This window comes from Protopterus annectens, chromosome 17.part0 (assembly GCF_019279795.1).
Source record: "Protopterus annectens isolate FY-2018-M chromosome 17.part0, PAN1.0, whole genome shotgun sequence".
Taxonomy (NCBI): Eukaryota; Metazoa; Chordata; order Ceratodontiformes; family Protopteridae; genus Protopterus; species Protopterus annectens.
Window position 1 is genome coordinate 506,063,234 of NC_056751.1, and position 19,032 is coordinate 506,082,265.

Genomic DNA, 19,032 nt, shown 5'->3' on the forward strand with positions numbered 1-19,032 from the left:
ACAAAGGGACCTGATTACTGAGCTCTCAGGGACCTTGGCAGGAGCAGTGTCTAATGAGGTATGTGATAAGGTTGCCTCCCAGCTTGCCACCCTAGAATCAATATTGAACTTGTCTATGTAGCTTATTGCACACACAGCCAAAGGGATGGCTATGACAGTGGGTACATGTGTTGCTATTAGGTGTCACACCTGGATGTGCTTATGTGACTTTGCAGACCCTTTCAAGTCTTTCTTTGTCAATGCTCTGGTTGATGCTACCTCGTCATTTGGCCCAAATGTCAGAGGTACATTAGCCAGGTGTGAAAAGGATAGAAAGACCTTCTCTGTGGTGGGTGTGCATTTTTCTACTCCTCAATGACCTTATTCCTGGAATTAGAGGAGTGGAAGGATGTGATCCAGAATGTCCCAAGGGCCTTTTCAGGACACACGTGTCAAGTTTTCTCCCTGGGGCAGAGGGGGAACTCTTCAGGAAGATGCCCTGTCATGGCAGTGGAGGCCTGCATAGTCATGATCCCAGAGATTCTTTCTCTGGACAGCCCTACCAGCACTCCTGAGCAGTGGCCTAAATGCCTAACTCTGGAGGCAGTCCGGGAAGATTCTCTCTGCACTCCTTAGCCTGGCGCTCAATAACATCAGATTCCTGGGTGCAGATGATAATTACCAGAGGTTACCATATCCCCTTTGACCTTTGCCGAAGACCCAAGACCTCAAATGCAAATCCCCAATGTTCCACCCAGTTAGAGGTATACAGCAGCATGAGAAATTCAAAAGCTGCTTCAAAAATGAGTCATCCAAACAGTCCCACTAGACCAATTAGGATCTGGATTTTACTCAAAATTCTTTTTAGTACCAAAAAAGACAGGGGACTGGAGGCCAATTCTAGACCTCAGTGTCTTGAACAAGTTTGTTTGACAGACAAAATTCCATATGGTCAAGGTACAGTCTATCCTTCCATTTCTGGAAAAAGATGATTGGATGTGCTCTATAGATCTTCAGGATGCATATTACCACATAAAAATGGAGAAGCACTCCAGAAAATACCTCCAGTTCCAGCTGGGAGCTAGTCACTACCCATTTCAAGCACTGCCCTTTGGTCTCACCACAGCCCTCAGGGTGTTCACCAAATGCATGACAGTGGTAACAGCTCACTTAAGCCTACAAGGATTCCTTGTGTTTCTGTATCTAGACAACTGGCTCCTCACTGCCCCCACCAGGCATCTACTGCTTCATGCCTTGTACTCCGTTCTAGACCTTGCAGAGTAATTAGGCATTTCAATAAACAGAGAAAAGGCAAAGCTGTCACGCACACAAGATATAGAATTCATTGGAGTGACATTCAGCACAAAATCCTGTCTGGCTGCTGTACCTCTTCACAGGCTGCAAAGATTGAGGTCACATCTTCAAGTGATGCTCTCTCAAGACAAAGTCCCGGCTCACTTAGTCTTACAACTCCTAGGATCCATGGCAGAGACAGTCACTCTAGTTCCCCTGGCAAGGTACCACATGAGGATACTTCAGTGGCTCCTGGCATCACAGTGGTCCCTGTTAACACATCCAATGTCCTACCCAATCTGCATAATCAACCAATGCAAGTAGGATCTAAATTGGTGGATGAAGTCAGAAGAGGAATTATGGAGTTGCCCCTTTTTCCCCTCTCGGCCCAAGGCAGTAGTGACCACAGATGCATCCCTGATGGGGTGGGGGGGCATTTTCAAGGGAAAACAGTCCAAGGCACTTGGTCCCCCTTAGAGGCTAATTTGCATATCAGCATCCTGGAACTGAGGATGGTGGTCTTAGCATTGCAAACATTTCAATCTGCCCTTCCTTTGGGGATAATTGCTATCCAATCAGACAACATGTCGGTGGTCTGGTACATCAACAAACAAGGAGGAACCAGATCCTACCCTTTCTGTCAGGAAGCCCTAAGAGTGTGGCAATGGGTGATTGGATCCAACTGCTTTATGATAGCAATGCACATTCGGGGGAACTCCAACGTGATTGCATACAAAGTGAGCAGATGCATCCTCCTGCCTCATGAGAGGTCTCTCAATCCCAATGTAGCAATGAAGATCTTTTGTCTATGGGGTCAGCCTTGCTGCAATCTATTTGCATCTCCCATAAACCACAAATGCAGCAGCTATTTTGCCCTATCCCCCCCCCCCGGGGAGTCCCCGAGATATGCTCTCCTACATGATTGGCTCCCAGGACTACTCTGTGCTTTTCCTCCCTTCCCTCTGATTCTCCAGTTTTTGAAGAAAGCCCAATGGTTGAGAAGCAAAGTGATCCTCATCACCCCTTATTGGCCCAGCCAAGTTTGGTTCCCCTTTCTTTGGCCTTACCTAGTTCACCATCCTGGACTCTGGACCCATCTCCAGACCTGTTGTCTCATCTGCAGGGACTGACCCATCCCAACCTATAGAATCTCAAGCTGATGGCTTGGTACTTCCATTTCCAGTGGTTGCCAGGCAGAATAATCTTTCTTCCCCAGTGCAAAAGATACTTCTGACTTCTCATAAGCCATCGAACAGGAAACGTTATCTCTGTAAATGGAACAGATTTGCACTTTGGTGAAGAAACTGACTCTTTTTCAGCCTCGATTAATAAGGTGTTAGAATATCTATCAATTTTATTCCAATCAGGAGCCTCAGCTTCAACCATTAGAGTTCATGTAGCTGCTATCTCCGATTTCCATAATGGCTTTAATGACTTTTCCTTAATCTCTCAAAGCCTTTGCAAAACCTTCCTAAAGGGCGTTATGCATTTGAAACCACCTTTCAAAGAACCCATTGAACCTTGGAGTTTAACTATGTCTTGAAAAGCTTTATCCATCAAACCTTTGAGCCAGCAGCCACTTGTGATATCAAATTTTTATCTTGGAAGGCCATATTTCTGGTAGCTATCATGTCATCCAGGAGAATATCAGAATTACAGGCTTTGTGTGTGAAACGTCCATATATCATTTTTCACAAAGAGAGAGTATCACTTAGAACTAATCCCTCTTTTCTTCCCAAAGTTGTGTCTGATTCAAATACTAATCAATCCATAGACCTACCAGTTTTCTTCTCAAACTTCTCAAACAAAGGAAAATTTTGTTTACATTTATTGGATGTACACTGACAATTATGTTTTTACCTGGACAGAATGAAATTGTTTAGAAAATCAGACCGATTGTTCCTATCTTTTTCAGGTACTCGACTAGGCAAACCAGTTTCCAAAGTTACCTTATTGAAATGTTTGAGAGATTGTATCACATTTGTTTATGACCAAAATAAGCTAAACCTATCAACCAAAGTCAAGGCTCATTCTACCAGATTAGTTTCCACTTCAGTGGCCTTTCATTCTAGAGCCTCCATGGATGACATTTGTGCAGCAGCCACTTAGGCTACCCATAATACCTTTATCACTCATTACAAATTGTATATGTTCTCCCAGGGAAGAGCATCCTTTGGCTCTATGATTCTCAGAAATATCCTTCCATAGGGCCTCCCAGGACATAAAGTAGCTAGGGACTCTGTCCCAACAGTCAAGAATGAATGAAGATTGACAACAGCAGATAAAGAAGTTATGTTCTTAACATAACGTTCCATCTGTGTTGTCGATCTTCATTCATTCTTGACATCCCACCCCCAAACCCCCTCCAAAGACTCCTGGAGGTTTGGAACTAGTCCTGGTTTTGTAGTAGAGCAGTTGGTTAGACAAAGCTTCCACTTTTTTATTTCTATGAGCAAAACTCAATCTGAAGGGAAAGGGAAGAGAGGCACTATGGTTAGCCTAAGCTCAAGAGTTTCTGGCTGGTGTGAGTTTGATTCAACGACCGAGTTGGTTCCAAGGATGGAACCAAAACCCAGCAGTCAAGAATGAATGAAGATCGACAGCACAGATGGAACATTATGGTAAGAACATAACTTCTTTTTTTTGTCACTGAGTTCTATAAAATAACAGTATATGTTTTCATTACTAGTGACTGTATTCCTTCTTTCTGCAGTGGTTGAAAGTCAGTTAACTGAATGACTGACTGTCTAATAAGACTGTTTTTGTACATAGCATTATAGCTGTATAAGTAAGTACTAGGCTAGGTGTCATTGCAGGCCATTTTAAGCTTAGTCAGTTTCCCACTTTGTGCTCAAAATAACATATTCAATTTCTTTTATAGATTGGCCTTACCCATCCCATGGTCATTAATTATCCAGTTTGCCAAGGGATTCAATGTCCTTATAAAATTTTCTTTAAAAAACAAAGTACACAGCTCCAGCAAGCTGCTGGTAAGCAAGGATTTAAAAAGTGATGGCAAGGAGGTTCCAGAAAGAAAACAGTAACCCCTCAGAGCAAAAGGCAGTCTAATAAGTGTGAATAACTATATGAAGGATTTCCAGTCTTCCTCCCACCCTGTCAATCCTGTAATCCTTCCAGAAAGCCTGAACCTCCATTTCTCTGTTTGGGAACAAATAGTTTCAGACAGAAGGGTTCTGAGAGTTGTACATCCAAGTTACAGATCATAGTGGGAATCTGTCCTTCCTTTTCGGGGGCGGGGTCCTCATCATCCGCCAGACCAGACTCTTCTTTTTCCTGCTGCCATATACTTGCTCAGCGGGTGATAGCTGTCTCTACTCCTCAATTATGAGAAGAGTTTTATTTCAGGAATTTCCTGCTGCCAAAGAATTAAAATTGTTGGAGGCCAGTTCTAGAACTTTCCTTTCTGAATCGGTTTGCCGTGGTACCCAAGTTCAAAATGTTGTCTTTTCACAACTTGTTAAATCTTATTCCTCATTTGAGTTTTCTAATTACCTTAAATTTACAAGATGCATATCATTACATTCTTATAGATACATATTTCTTAAGGTATTCTGTATTTAAATCATATTATCAGTTCCCTGCATTATCTTTGGTCTGTCTACTGCTCTGAGGTATTTGCAAAATGTTTGGCCCCTGTGATATATTGCAGACTGCAAGGTATTCACATTGTTCCCTATTTAGATGGCTTACATGTCTTTACAGAATCTCTCTCAAAGTGTCTGGAATCTCTCAGTTGGTTAAGGGATATCCTCCACAGGCTGGGATTACAAGAGAATTTACAGAAATTGTGTCTGACTCCTTCTCACAGGAAAATCAAGATCTGCATTTAGATCTAGTCTTGAGGATTTTCCACTCAGACTATCACCTCAGCAAGGGAATTTCCCAGGATTCTTGGTCTCATGGCTTATGTGAAACTCACTATGCCTGTTGTAAGACTCCACATGAGAAAAAATAATGGTACCTGAAATCCCTGTGACCCTAGCATCAGCATCCTCTGACATTTCAGATTGCATTTTGGGGGTTTATGAAAAGGGTGATTTTATGGTGGAGACTCCAAATTTCTAAGAATCTAGGTCTCCTATTCTTTCTTCCTGCTCCAGCACAGTTAGTCACAGCAAACACCTTAGAGTTTGCTTGGGGAGCAGTGTCCTTGAGAATACAACTGCAGTGTGTATAGAAAAACAAGAACAAGAAAAGATAGATCAAAATGCATAAACATAAAAGAGATGTTAGCTCTCATAAATGCCCCCAATTCTCCCTATTATCTGTGGTCTCTAGGACCTCTTCAGGAGTTTACAGACACTCCAGTAATGTGGTGCAAAACAAGCAAGGGGGAGCCAGATCTTACCATCTGTCCAGACTAGCAGTGGTAGTCTGGAATACAGCTTTTTAGCACAATCTATATGGCAGATAAGCTGAGCAGGACCAGAACAGACCATCATGAATGGAAATTGAATTAGGAGGTCTTCCAAGAATTGATTCAGGTGCAGAGAACACCTCATATAGATTTATTTGCCTCCACTCGCAAAAATCATTTGGCAAATTGTGCTCCAGGACTCCATGCAAGAAAGCCTGGAAGATGGATGCATTTTATTTTCCTTGGACAGGAATATTTCTATATGTTTTCCACCCTTTCCACTAATATCCAGGGACATTCTGAAGATTCAGAAAGATACTCCAAAGGTTATTGTGGTGATTTCCTTCTGGCCCAGGTAACAGTGGTGCTCTTTTCTTTGGGAAATGGCCAGGGGCAATTATGTCAAGCTTCCTCACAGACTGAATTTGCTCACACAAGATCAGGGGTGTTTGATACAACCTGAATCTAAACAACTACAATATCAACTGATTTCCTGGATGATAGAATTTTAATACTTTTTGACACCTTTTTATGAGGATGTATAGCAGGTATTAATGGAGGCAAAAAAAGCCTGTTACTAGAAAATCATATAGTAGTAAATGGAAAATGTTTTCTAATTGGTGTCAAGAAAAGAACCAGCACCCACTTAGGGCCAGTGTTTCTCCAGTTCTGCAGTATCGGTGTGAGTCACTATCCCATGGCCTGTCTTATTCCTCAATCAAGATTCATCTGTTGGCCATTTCAGCATTTCTGCCCATCGATTCTCCTCTTTTAATGCAATCTCATATGAAAATGTTTTTGAAAAGGGTGTTTCATAAGAAGCCTAGTAGGAAACTGGTGGTTTCTCCTTTGGATCTTAATTTTGTGTTAGAAAACAAAAAACTCTTGCTCTGTATGAACCAACTCATCAGGCTGACTTGAGGTCCAGTTTACAAGCTTTTATGGTGGGTCAACCTAATCTCATTTTCCACAAAGATAGTTTCCTTAAGAAGTAATCCTCTACTCATGCCTGAAGTGATATCTGAGTTTACTATAAGCGAAGCTATCCATCTCCCTTTTTGAACCAGAAAATGAGGAGAAAGGATACTCCATTGGATGTCTACAGACAGCTCAGATACTATCTTGATAGAACAAGATGTTTCAGAACTTTTGATCAGTTGTTCATTTCTTGTGAAGGGAAGAAAAAAGGAAAACTTTGTCTGAAAGAAGGAACTGTCTGTGTGTACTGTGAATTCTATATAGAGATTCCCACACAGCTTGTACTTTCTATGCATCAGAGGAACACAATGTCAAGTCATGCCCTATTATGTTTATCATTTACCACTAGAACTATAAGGAGTAGGCTTAGCTCCTTCAGAATCTTATATGGAAAAACAGTGGCTTAAAGCCCCTATACAACCAACTGTGGATTTTAGTGCCTGTATGTTGGCTGTTTCCAGTTTTCAAGAAGAAATATATGTGTGAGGTCCCTGTAATGATTCCTGTTATATCTTCTCTTCCCTGGCCCTCGACATACGACTCAGTTGTGGCCATATAGAGATCCTCAGACTGTTCGTCTGCTTCTTTCAATCACTCTGGTGTTGCTCCTCAAGAAAACTAACCACTAAGGGATTGGAGTCTAACATGTCCTCCAGGGCTGGATGTACACCTGCTGCAGGGAAGGGAAGGAAGAACCATGCTTGGTCATCTCATAAGGGGTTGATGGTGTCCCACAGATTTTAGTTAGGGCTGACATCTAAGCAGAGGTATGGACACTGAAGCCTGCTCAGAGTTTGTCTTTAGAATCCCTAAAGAAAAAGACTCAGAAGGTTAAACACTTTTCTACTCTCACTACCTCATCTTCTAAAGAATCCAGACAAGAATATTTTTCCTTTGCAAAAGGTCTTTTAAGGCCTTTTAGTCACTTTAAACTGCTTGTCCAGCTTCTACACATTTAAAAAGGAAGATATCTCCTTCATCCTTCTGAGTCTGATTCTGATGTTGAATACATTGGTTTAGATTATGCTTCCCATATGACATCACCCAAAAACTTGTAATCATAATCCAAAGAAAACATTTCTTTAGATTCTCTGGTGGGAGAAATATCTTTTCTAATACTGTAGGAAAGATGAAAGATTTATTTCAGTGGGAGCAAAAGGAAATATCAGACACATGGAAGAGGTACCATGACCTCTTACAGTTACAAACATCTAAACATTTGGCTTTTCCACCTGTCATTGGGTAAATAAAGGATGCCTTTAATATTGCCAGTGCTTCTTTTGACAGCCAGCCACCTGCTCCTAGGAAACCAGATAAAGTCTACAGGGTGCTTTAAACACGCAAGTACCTTTTCCCTGTCTCTAGAGGTGGCCATTCTGTTATTTTCATAACAAAAACTACTGGATCCAAACATCTTGCTGCCTCTAATCCTGTACTTTCAGACAAGGATGGTAGAGCCTTTGAGAAGTACAGAAGGATGGCATGATGTAGTGTCTAGAGCTGCAGCAACTGGATCAGTGATACATAGGTATGCTTGGTTAAGATCCCACAATCTACTGGTTGATATTAAATCTGAAATTCTTAATCTCCTCTTGATAAAGAAGTTTTATTTGACACTTCATCTGCTGAAGTCCATAAAGGATTTGATGAAGGAGGTAACTGATTCAAGGTGTAGAGCAAATGTTTCAATCCTCTATACCTAAGTAGAGCAGAAAATACCTTTTCTGCCCTGGGTCATTTCATAGGAAACCATTTAAACAATGCAACAACCAAAGAAAGTCCAGCACAAAAGTGGAGTGAGTAAATCCAAAGATTTATTGAAAATTAATTTATTACATCTGGCTGACCCAAACAAACAAACCGGTTTCGGCTCAAAAGAACCTTCTTCAGTGTACTTATTGTGTATTTTATGTTGCATAGCAACTATGAATGCAGTTGCAATGATTGGTCTTACTGATTAGGGAGGTGATTAAATGCATTATTTAAATGTGAGTGTTGTTCCTAAGAATTGTGGTCTGAAGAAGCAAATAGATTTTGCGAAAGTGCTTATCACTGTGAAGGAATGTTTACAGCTTTTTAATAAGAGTTGCCGTGGTCTTAGTACACTTTTTTTTTATTAGAAAACCTGATCAGTTGTTTGTTTTCTTTCATCTTAGTTCCCTAGGTTTGGCTGTATCCAAACAAACTATTTCTTGTTGGATCTCTAAGGCTATTTCCTTTTCATAGTAAGAGCCTTCCTTCTTCTGTAAATGCTCATTCTTCTAGAGCTGTGGCTTCTTCTTGTGCTTTTTTTTATAGGGGTTAGATACTAACAGTATTCTTGAAGCAGCTACCTGGACTTCTGTGCATACTTTTTCCAAGCACTACAAGTTGGATGGAATTTCCAGAGCTAGAGCTGGTTTTGATAGGACCATCCTTCATGGCTTCCTAGAGGGCTCTGCTGGTCCTTCCTCCTCCCAAGTTTCTTCTTGAGCTTTGGCGCTCCCCCAAAGGTAAAGAATACTGCAACCAGTGAATGTAAGGACATAGAACAGTTGTGTAAATTCTGACCATAACAGTAGACATTCTTTCCTTCACTGTTGCAGTATTCACTCCCTCCATCCTCCCCCTGGTCCGTTTCCCTCCTTGATGTACTGGTTACCTGTTGGTTTTCCTTGGACTGCCGCTGCTACTGGGGCTATCAGTTCTGAGAATGGTACAACTGGACATCACCTTTATGCCCTATGTTATGCGTGGAGCATACATGTGATGTACGGCGTACCTTAAAGCAACAGTAGGCTTTTGTATACTGGCCAGACGTCAGACTGTGAGGCAAGTAATCCCAAAGGTTAAGAATACTGCAACAGTGAAGGAAAGTACATTTACTGTTATGGTAAGATTTTACACAGCTGTACTTTCTGTCTGCTTCTTAAAAGCAATCTACCAAAAAGCTATAGAAATGTAAATAGAAGCTACATTTCTTTTGGGCAGTAAAACAAGTAGTGGATCCATACTCAAACCTTGTCTGTCTTGTATTACATTTCCTAATCAACCTGTTCATTTCAGATTATAGCTGTTTAGCTATTAAATTTCAGTCAGCAGTGATTTCAAATTTTTTTTTGGGCTTCACCTCTTAATTCCTTAGCCTCCAAAAGGGTATGTAAGGCTTTCCTGAATGGCCCCTTTCTGTTCAGGTTACTCATCAAAGACCTCAGTTCACAACAGGAGCTTACTCTTGTATTTCAGGCTCTTACAAAAACACTTTGTGAGCATGTCTGTAATTGTTCCTTGAAATACCTGTTATGAAAACCTTTTTTTAGTGGTGGCAGTTACTTCAGTGAGATGAATATCTGAACTATATTCTTTTCCAGCAAACACCACACTTGTTTTTTCATCTCCAAACCAAACCCTGCCTTTATTTCTAAGGCAGCCTTGGAGACAGCCTTAAACCAAACCATTCACCTACCGGTCTTCTTCCCAAACCATTCTATTTGTTACATACCTTGGATGTGCATAGCTACATCAGGTTCTAGCTGAACAAGACAAAGGCTTTTAGAAAAGGTAATCAACTTTTTGTCTCCTTTACACATGTGTGGTAAAACAAGGAAGGAAGGTTTCCAAACTAACATTATCTAGATGGCTCTTGGGCTGCATATCTGTTATCTATGAGAAGATGCATAACTGACTGCTACTAAGTAGATCTAAATGACATTCCGTAAGATCCATCTATAGATGGTATTTCTGCTAAAGCTACATGGTCAGTAATGCATACCCAATCTCATATTGAAGTCCAGGGCTTCCTTTGGTTCTATCATTCTCAGGGGTATCCTGTCATGATGCCACCCAGGAAGAAGATAGCTGGGGTTTCTGTCTCTCTTGGCAAATCATCTACCATTCCTCCTTCAAAATGTTCATTGTCCTTTTTAGACAGACTTGATAAATCTAAATTTTTACAGATTTCTTTGGTACTTGGATACCAAATGGAGACAAACTTGAAATGAAGAATTGAGGAGGGGGGCAGCACACTGTATCATGGGATAGGAGGGGAGCTTGAACACTGGAGATGCTTCTGAATGGAAAAGTTGCTGGCTCAACTCTGCCATGAGGGCAGATAACTCAATAGTCAAGATAGAAACAGGGGGACATTGATGTTATGGTTAGAACAACACTTTTGTTTAGTTATAGTCTACTAAAATACTACTGTTGGAAGAAAATGTAAGATGGAAGTCTGAAGTCAACATAGACTATTTTGTGCACCCTAGACTGTATGGAGACTTTAATAAATTTGTGGATAAAAATGTAAACTGTCAAATTCAAATTTTTAATCATGTTAGAAATTCATTTTTCCCATTACAGTAAAACATTATCTTATTAATATATTCCAAGTTTTTGGCAATGAAAGTATTAGTCTGACATCTCTTTCGTGCTAGTATTAGTTTAGCATATGACTACATATACTTGTAGTGAGATTTCAGTACAGCACTTTTTCATCCAGCTACATTTACAGGGGGAAGAAATAATGCTTTTAATAGAGAATCACAATGGCTGATAATATGGTTACAATTTTTTTTTTAATTTGCCAAGAATTATCTAGTCTCCAATAATATATAGTCACTTTAGAACATGCTCTACAACAAAAATGTACCATGTGTTAAGTTGACTGCAATACCCAGAACCCTGCAATTTGTAAATGAATGTTACATAATTATACTATGTACTAGGTGAGAAGATGATAAAATCATATTTGCAATAAGAAGGTCTACTGGAGCAATTAATTTAAGCAGTGATATCAGAAACTACCCACTGAAAGCAGCTCTGACGAGTTGCCAACTTGCCATTGAACCTGGAATGGTGACTTCCAAAAACAATTCTGACGTCTTATTTTTGCTTTTAACTTGGATAGAAAATTGTGCCGATTTGAAATGTGCATTTACTGATGCTCTTAATTTAGCTAGCAGTTCCTTTTTGAAGTTTTTGTATAATTTGATAACTGAGTAGGCGTGAAGGTAACACAGGACTACTTTTAGATATTAGTTGGACCCAGAGAGCTTGAATTAACTCAAGACTTGGACCCAGAATCAGATTTTTATTTATTTGTTCATGTTTTGACCATGTCAGCTCATAGGACTACTGTCTGGTTAAGTGACTTTCTCAGTCTCACAGTTTGCTAGATTAATTTATGGTGTTCACTGTATAGGAACTCTGTTTCAGCTGGCACATGTAATATGCATTATGGATAAATGAATGTTTCTGTAAATATTTCAGTCAACTCTTCAAACTAAGTTGTTGTGTAAAAAATTACACTGAAACTTCTAGCTGGATTTGAGGAAGTTGAAGAGAATGTGTCTAAAACCAGATATGACTGACTTGGGGAGGACAGGTATTGGATATGTGATATAGCATGCCACATTATGCAGATATTAGAAAAACAAAGTAAACCCATGGACTGTGAACTGAGTAGCATTTAATCAATTTTTGGCATTCCCATATGTTTCACTGTACTGATTTAAGTTAGTATATACTTATATTCATTCAGAGATGTCAGCCTCTCTAAATAAACAAAACTGAAAAGTTTCTAGATTATCTCTTATCTGGTTATCCTAAATGTTTAAGTTATACTGAAGAAGTATGTCTATGCCCATACCTTCCCATGAGTCCTTACTGAAGAAATAGAAGTAAGCCAAGTCATCATCTCATTCATCGACCGCCAAAGACTTTCTCTTTCTTTTTCAAGTTAAGAGTGATATTTATGGCACTATGTTCTTACAACTGTATTCTACATACAAAGAATGGAATTTCCTACTGTAAACATCTAGACATCTAATAAAATCAGATATTCTTTATCAAGACACACTAAATCTAATTATTTAGTTTTGGGTATACTACATGAGACAATATTCTACCTCAAAAACTCCACAACAGGCTGCAGAGTAGATCAGTACTTCTTTGCTCCACAATGAATTATTAATGTTAATGACTATTGGTGTCATGCATTGAAACAGACAATGCAGGAGGTTAGTTGTCTTTAATCACTCATTTTTAATTTTTAATGTGACACCAACTCATTTAAGCAGTTCAACTGATATAGCCATAATGTTTAGTCTGCTTAAGTCTATCATCTGATGATGTCCAATGTACCTTGTATTTCAGCAATACTTACTTTGACTTGAAAAGCATCAGTGCTAGAAACTAGTGTGCAGAATATTAAGACTAATACACAAAATAGAGCTGATTGTTAATATGCAGTAGCAGGCACACATCAGAAACAATCTAATCTCTTCGTTTGCAGCTCTATAAATGTCAAAGTTGAATGGACTACAGAGCAGCTGTTCCAGTTGCAGAAGGTGCAGAAAAGTTTAAATTGTAAGACTTTTAAGGCCATGAATGAAAGGAAAAAAATCAAAACTTAGAAGTGTTGGTCTTTTTCCAAGTCTAGGACCATTAGGTATGTTTGGAGCAGTCCTTTCTAAAGTATTGGTGAACTTGACCACTTTCACATAGAACATGCCATTCTGCATAGGAATCCAGTTTTACCCAAGCGTGATTGTCACATTTTTGAAGCCTTAACACAATTATTTTTGTGGCTTTGCAGAATAGAAGATTCTATGTAGATTATGACAATTTATCTTTGTGGATCTGTTTGTTTTGTAATATCCTTTAACAAAGATGTCAGTTTGCAGAAGCTTATGGAAAACTGTTGGAAAAGAACCTTCCTTTGTTTTTACCAGAAAACTGAAAGCTAATTACAAAGACATTCCTCTTCTTTTTGATACAATCAAAACTTTTCATAGCAGACACAGCAAACACTTCTCATAGTGTTTATGTTTAACTGATTGCCTAACATTTGGTATATCCTTCCTCCATATCATTTTTTTCATAAGTGATCATCTGTATTGTTCTTCTTCCCTATGTCTTTTCCCTTCTAATGTTGCATTTGTACAGAGACTAAAGTAATAAATCACTCTAGTTTGTGTAAGTACTTCACATTTGCTTTATTTGATTTTTTTGCATACTGTTACAAATACTTGACATTATTTCACCAAATGTCAGTGGTATGCTGTCTGGAAAAGAAAATAATACATTTTTAGCTTACAAGAAACATCTTTAACAAACAGGTCTTTCTTGTTCAGTATCCATTGATTCATACTGTATTGCGTAAAGGAAAAAAAAACAGCCAGCAAGCATATGTTAGAATTTTGCTTAAATGCAGTTTTGCAATTAGGCTGGAGAATATTGCTAAGGAATTTCTGGCCTCGTTTTTCCTGTATTATTTAAACATTACAATTTTAATTCTGTTGTTGGTTCAGCCTATGGTCTTTTCATTTCCTGAGCTGATTATTTTATTGGTAACCTTCAGTTATTGTTAATCATTTTTGGAGACTGGAATGTTATTTTTCTCGACCACTAGATACATTCAGAATTAAAGTTTCTTCATCCTTTTTAGATATGCATAGAGTCTTTTTGCCTACATGTTGAAAGACAATAATGTAATAGATATATCCAAAGCCCAACATAACATACAAACAGATTTTGACATAGCTCACACAGACATAAATTTCTCAGCTATTTTGAATTTTTTTCTGCACTGATTACTTTAATCCAGTGGATACCACAAATATATTAGTAAACACATTCAGTGCAAATTTCACTCCAGAGACATCTGTAATGCACATAATTAAAGGATCTCAAACTCCTATCATCAGAAAAGAATGATAGTTAAAAGTGCTCTGCAAAAAAAAAAAAAAATACATCCTCTGTGGGACCTGATAACATACAAAGCTGCCTTCTGAACAGCACTAAACATTCCCTGTTGGACCCACTCTGGCAACTATTCAACCTAAAGTTTATCCACTAGCTTTGTATCTGAGGTTTGACACACAGCAGTCATGATACTTTCCACAATGGTGGCCCCACCACAATCCCTGTGAAATACAGACCCATCAACCTGATGAGACTCATCTATAATGCCATGAAATTGGTCATAACAGACATGATAAACTATAACATAAAACAATCTTATAAGGCTTTATCCCCAGCAGTTTGGGTTTGTTAAGGGCAGATCCTATCTAATGAATCTGGTGACTTTTTTGAGAGGATAATGTAGGCCATAGACAGTAGTCATGCTATTCATACAGCATATCAAGACCTTGACAAGACATTTAATATCATACCGTATGCCAACATTATAAACAATCAAAATGCACTCTAAATTGATCCCTATGTCGATGGAGGGATAGCTGACTGGTTGAAGGACAGAACCTACATTAGGAGGATGACGGGCAAGTACTGAGAGATCATGAAACTAACCAGTGGGGTAACCAAGGATCCATGCTGGGACCACTGTGATTTGACATATACTTCTCTGATATACAAATCAAAAACTCTGAACTCTGGTTAACCATGTTTGCAGGTGATTGTAAACTGGGTGTTATACTTAAACTCTTTCTCATATGTGGAAGCTACAAAGTGAACTTACACATGCCCTGAAAATGGGCTAAAACTAAATGCTAAAAATGCAATATGTTTCATTTGGCAAACAAATATTCCACCCAGCTTATAGTATAGAAAATGCTTCACTCCAATATGAAGATGCCATGAGACACCTTGAAACATGGGTAGATAACTTCCTCTACTTTGATCATCAAGTCGCAATAGTGGGCAGGAAATGTTCTGCACTGATTAGGCCCATCATCAAATACAATGCCCCTTTTGGATGTATCTTACTAAACATACCAAGCCATCAGGGAGTCCCCAAAGGTTCTTGAAAAAAAATAATGGGCCTAAAGGACCTGAGCTACCAAGAGAGAGATTGGAGGTCTTGACCCTGTATTCAGTTTCCTATAAACTCCTTAGGGGTGATGTATGCCTTGCCTTCTGGGGCATTAGGGATCCAGCAATCCAAGACTTTATATTTCTCCACAAATCAATCAGTCCAGTGAACACTAGAGCAAGAGATCTGAACAAGCATATCATGGTAGGGATGCACATTTTTGAATGACTACCCCTTCTCTGAAACAAACTTCCTTTTCAGATAAAGCAATGTGATACACTATATTTCTTTAAGAAGGAATAGACAATTGAACAGGAATTCATAAACTCACAGCCAGTACTGGTAAGGCATAAATGGCCCCATGGCTCAATTGCCTTGTTCATGGGTTCATAGGTAAGTACTAGGCTAGCTGCCCTCCCAGGCCATTTTAACCCTAGCTAATTTCCCTTGTTGTGTTTGAATTAACATATCCCATTTGGTTAGAGATTAGTCTTACCCATCCCATGGTCAATGACTATATATTATCAGTAATGAGAATAATTGAGATCATACCATAAATAATTTGAGGTGACCCATGCATTGGTTAAGCATTTAGAAGTTGCTTCTGTCCATTAGTAGTACAGGCATCAGTCCTGGGGTACATTTTCTGTTTTCCATGCAGTAGATTCAAGTTGCACTTGAATATGAACAGGAAAGAACTTTGTTTTATGTGGATGGGGATTCTGTTACAGAGTAGCCGTATCCTCTGTGAGATATACCTCTCCCTACAAACGATTCTGTTGATGTTGCAGAAGAGTTTTTCACCTCTAGGTGGAGTATTTTTTATGCCATTTGACTTACTAATATGCAGTAAATCCACCAATATTGGGTTATAGGATGCCTTGTATGCCAGACACAGGTCACACTTAGCAGTCTGTAGGTTACCGCTTATAGTGACAGCTTTGAGTTGGTCCATGTAAGACATGTTGTTTAGGCCTTGTATCCTTGTAAGGTATCCTAATGGAAATTCCAGTTGCTGCATGTGTCTGGACAGATACATGACCTTGGGGCATTTTTTTCAATGATTGGCTTAATGAGGGCTGAGTAAAGAGGACAATGACACCCCTAGATCTAAATCCAATCTCTTTGATTTGCAATATAGAAGGGCTTTCTTACAACAATGGATAGGTGTTGGTCAAAAGTTAGGTCATTATCCACATAAGCTCCCAAATCCCAAACTACTGGATCAACTCTTACAGGTGTATTGCCAATGTGGTAGTTCTCTGGGGTAGATGACTTCCTGAAGGATGCAATAATGCATTTTTTTGGCATTTAGTTTTGGTTCATGATTTTGGCACCAGTTATTTATGTTGGGACAAACCTTCCTGCAGGATGGCTAAGTAATTTGAGGATTCAGTGATTGCTCTTAGCTTGCAATCTTCTGCAAACTTAGTCAGCCAGAGCCCTTTGGTATTGGCTTTTACTTCAGAAAAGTAGATGCTAAATAGGAGAAGTCACAGCACAGAACCCTGGGGAACTCCATTGGTGACTGGTCTCATAGTAGAGGTAACTATTATGATTTTGTACATCTTATCTGTGAGCCAGTTGACAATCCAGTGGGTGACATATGGGTTTGTTCCCAGCTTATTTAGCTTTTCTACTATGCCTGAGTTGGAAATTGTCTCAAAAGCTTGGCCAGGTTGAGGTGTGCCATGTGTACATTTTGCTTTCATCCATTGCTTTGGTGGCCTTTTCAAAAAAGTCCACCAGGTTGAGTAAGCATGACCTGCCTTAATGAATACAAATTAAGATGGGTTCACTGTTTGGAGGTTCTCAATGTCCTAATTGATTAGTTCCATGATATGTCTTTCCATGTCTTTGCATATGAGGCTGATTAGACTTACGGGTCTGTAATTGCCTGAGCCTGTGGAAAGTCCTCCCTTATGCAAGGGAATAACTGTAGCTGTTGTCCATTCACTTGGTACAAAACTTGTATGGAGGCTGAGGTTGAAGAGTATTGTTAGGCGTATGGCTAAATCATGCTTTGTGCTATTTGAGATGCATCTAATGATATGGACAGGGCCCACCGATGCATTAGTTTTAGATTTTCACAGCACTTGTATATTCTATGTTTTTTAAAGATTCTATACGTAATTATTACATCATGGCTCAGCTTTGTTATTATTGTAGTTATAAATGTGTTACCCTTTTGATGCATCCACCTGCTTCAAGTGGTCAGGCTTATGTAAGGGGCTTCAATGTTTTATGCTTGTAAGATACTTATTTAGTTCATTAAAAAAATGCACCTGCTGGCAGGGTAATGCTTCTCTACCAGTTTCTTAAAATAATAATTGGGAATCATTTAAAGTACCTGTTTTTACCATGTCAAGTCATTTCAAATTCATAAAGAGAAATAGATATTATATGAGATAAGGAGCATTGATGAAATACTGGAAACTGTGACTTTTGATTTGTTTCGATTTTTGATTCTTTGATTCTGTCAAGCAATATTTGCCTACTGAATGACCGTGAGCAAGTTATTTGACTAGACAGGGCCTGTGGGATGCCCCTGAAAATACGTTTGTGCATAGTGGGTTTACCTTGTTGACAAATGAATAAAATTAAACAAATATATATCCTGTTATGCATTTATGAGAATATACTGCATTATGTAAAGATTCACTTAAAAAAATAAGCAATGCAGAATGCATAGACACATGCAGATGTTATCAGAAATTATAAAAAAAATTCCTGCTGTATAAAAAAAGTGATCTTTGGCAATATGATATATGCAAAAGTGTGCCAGGAAGTTTGTTCTTCATTTGTGTGATGTACACAGCAATCTTATAAGTAACCCAATTAATTTTTTGCAGTGTATTAAAAAATATTTGGCTCATTATATGTTCATTACATATGTCTATAGATTCTTGGTTACACCTGACTCATGCAAATCATCTGATATATATATATATATATATATATATATATATATATATATAGGTTTCTCCCTTGGCACCAAAAGAAGAGAAAAATATCATTCAAGCCTTTAAGAAGAATGTTCCTGGTCTAGATGGCCTACTGTCTGAAAATTTTCAAGTTAGCTTGTAGGAGTTATTAACCACCTTACTTTCTAATGCTTTTCTGTTTTATGTTCCAAATTGGTACAGTACTGAATCGCTGTCTATAGTCAATATATTGCTTAGAAAAAAAATGAGATGAGGAACACTGTTTTAGTGTCAATTCTTAATATAGTTTACTATATCATTGCTAAATGTATTGATAAATGGTTATTGCCCTCTTTATAGACTATCATTGCTTCATTGCTCATTATTTGTTTGAATATTGTCCATCGAGGAGAATCTATAATATTAAACTATGGTTACAGTTAATCCCAATTTACAAAAAAACAGAATACTCAGTTTCCCAATTTTTTTATACTAATTATTTATATGCTACTAAAACGTTTGACCTTTTACACATATTTTATATTTTGCAAGCATTACATTATTACAAGTTCTGAGATGTCTGTGTGCATATTAAGAAAGTATATGCGTACATTTATGCTAAAATAAACTGTAATAAGCAATGTACTCCAATAATTCCTACTATTACTGGAGTCAGACAAGGGTGTCCATTTCTTCTACCTTACTTGTTTTGACCATAAGCCCCTTGCTTT

The 19,032-nt window shown here is 38.6% G+C and overlaps 1 protein-coding gene across 1 annotated transcript in view; it reads left to right on the plus strand.

The window, feature by feature from the left end:
* Window positions 1–19,032, plus strand: part of KCNC3 (potassium voltage-gated channel subfamily C member 3) — a 1,369,778-nt gene that overhangs the window by 60,942 nt on the left and 1,289,804 nt on the right. The gene's annotated exons all lie outside the window — the stretch shown is intronic.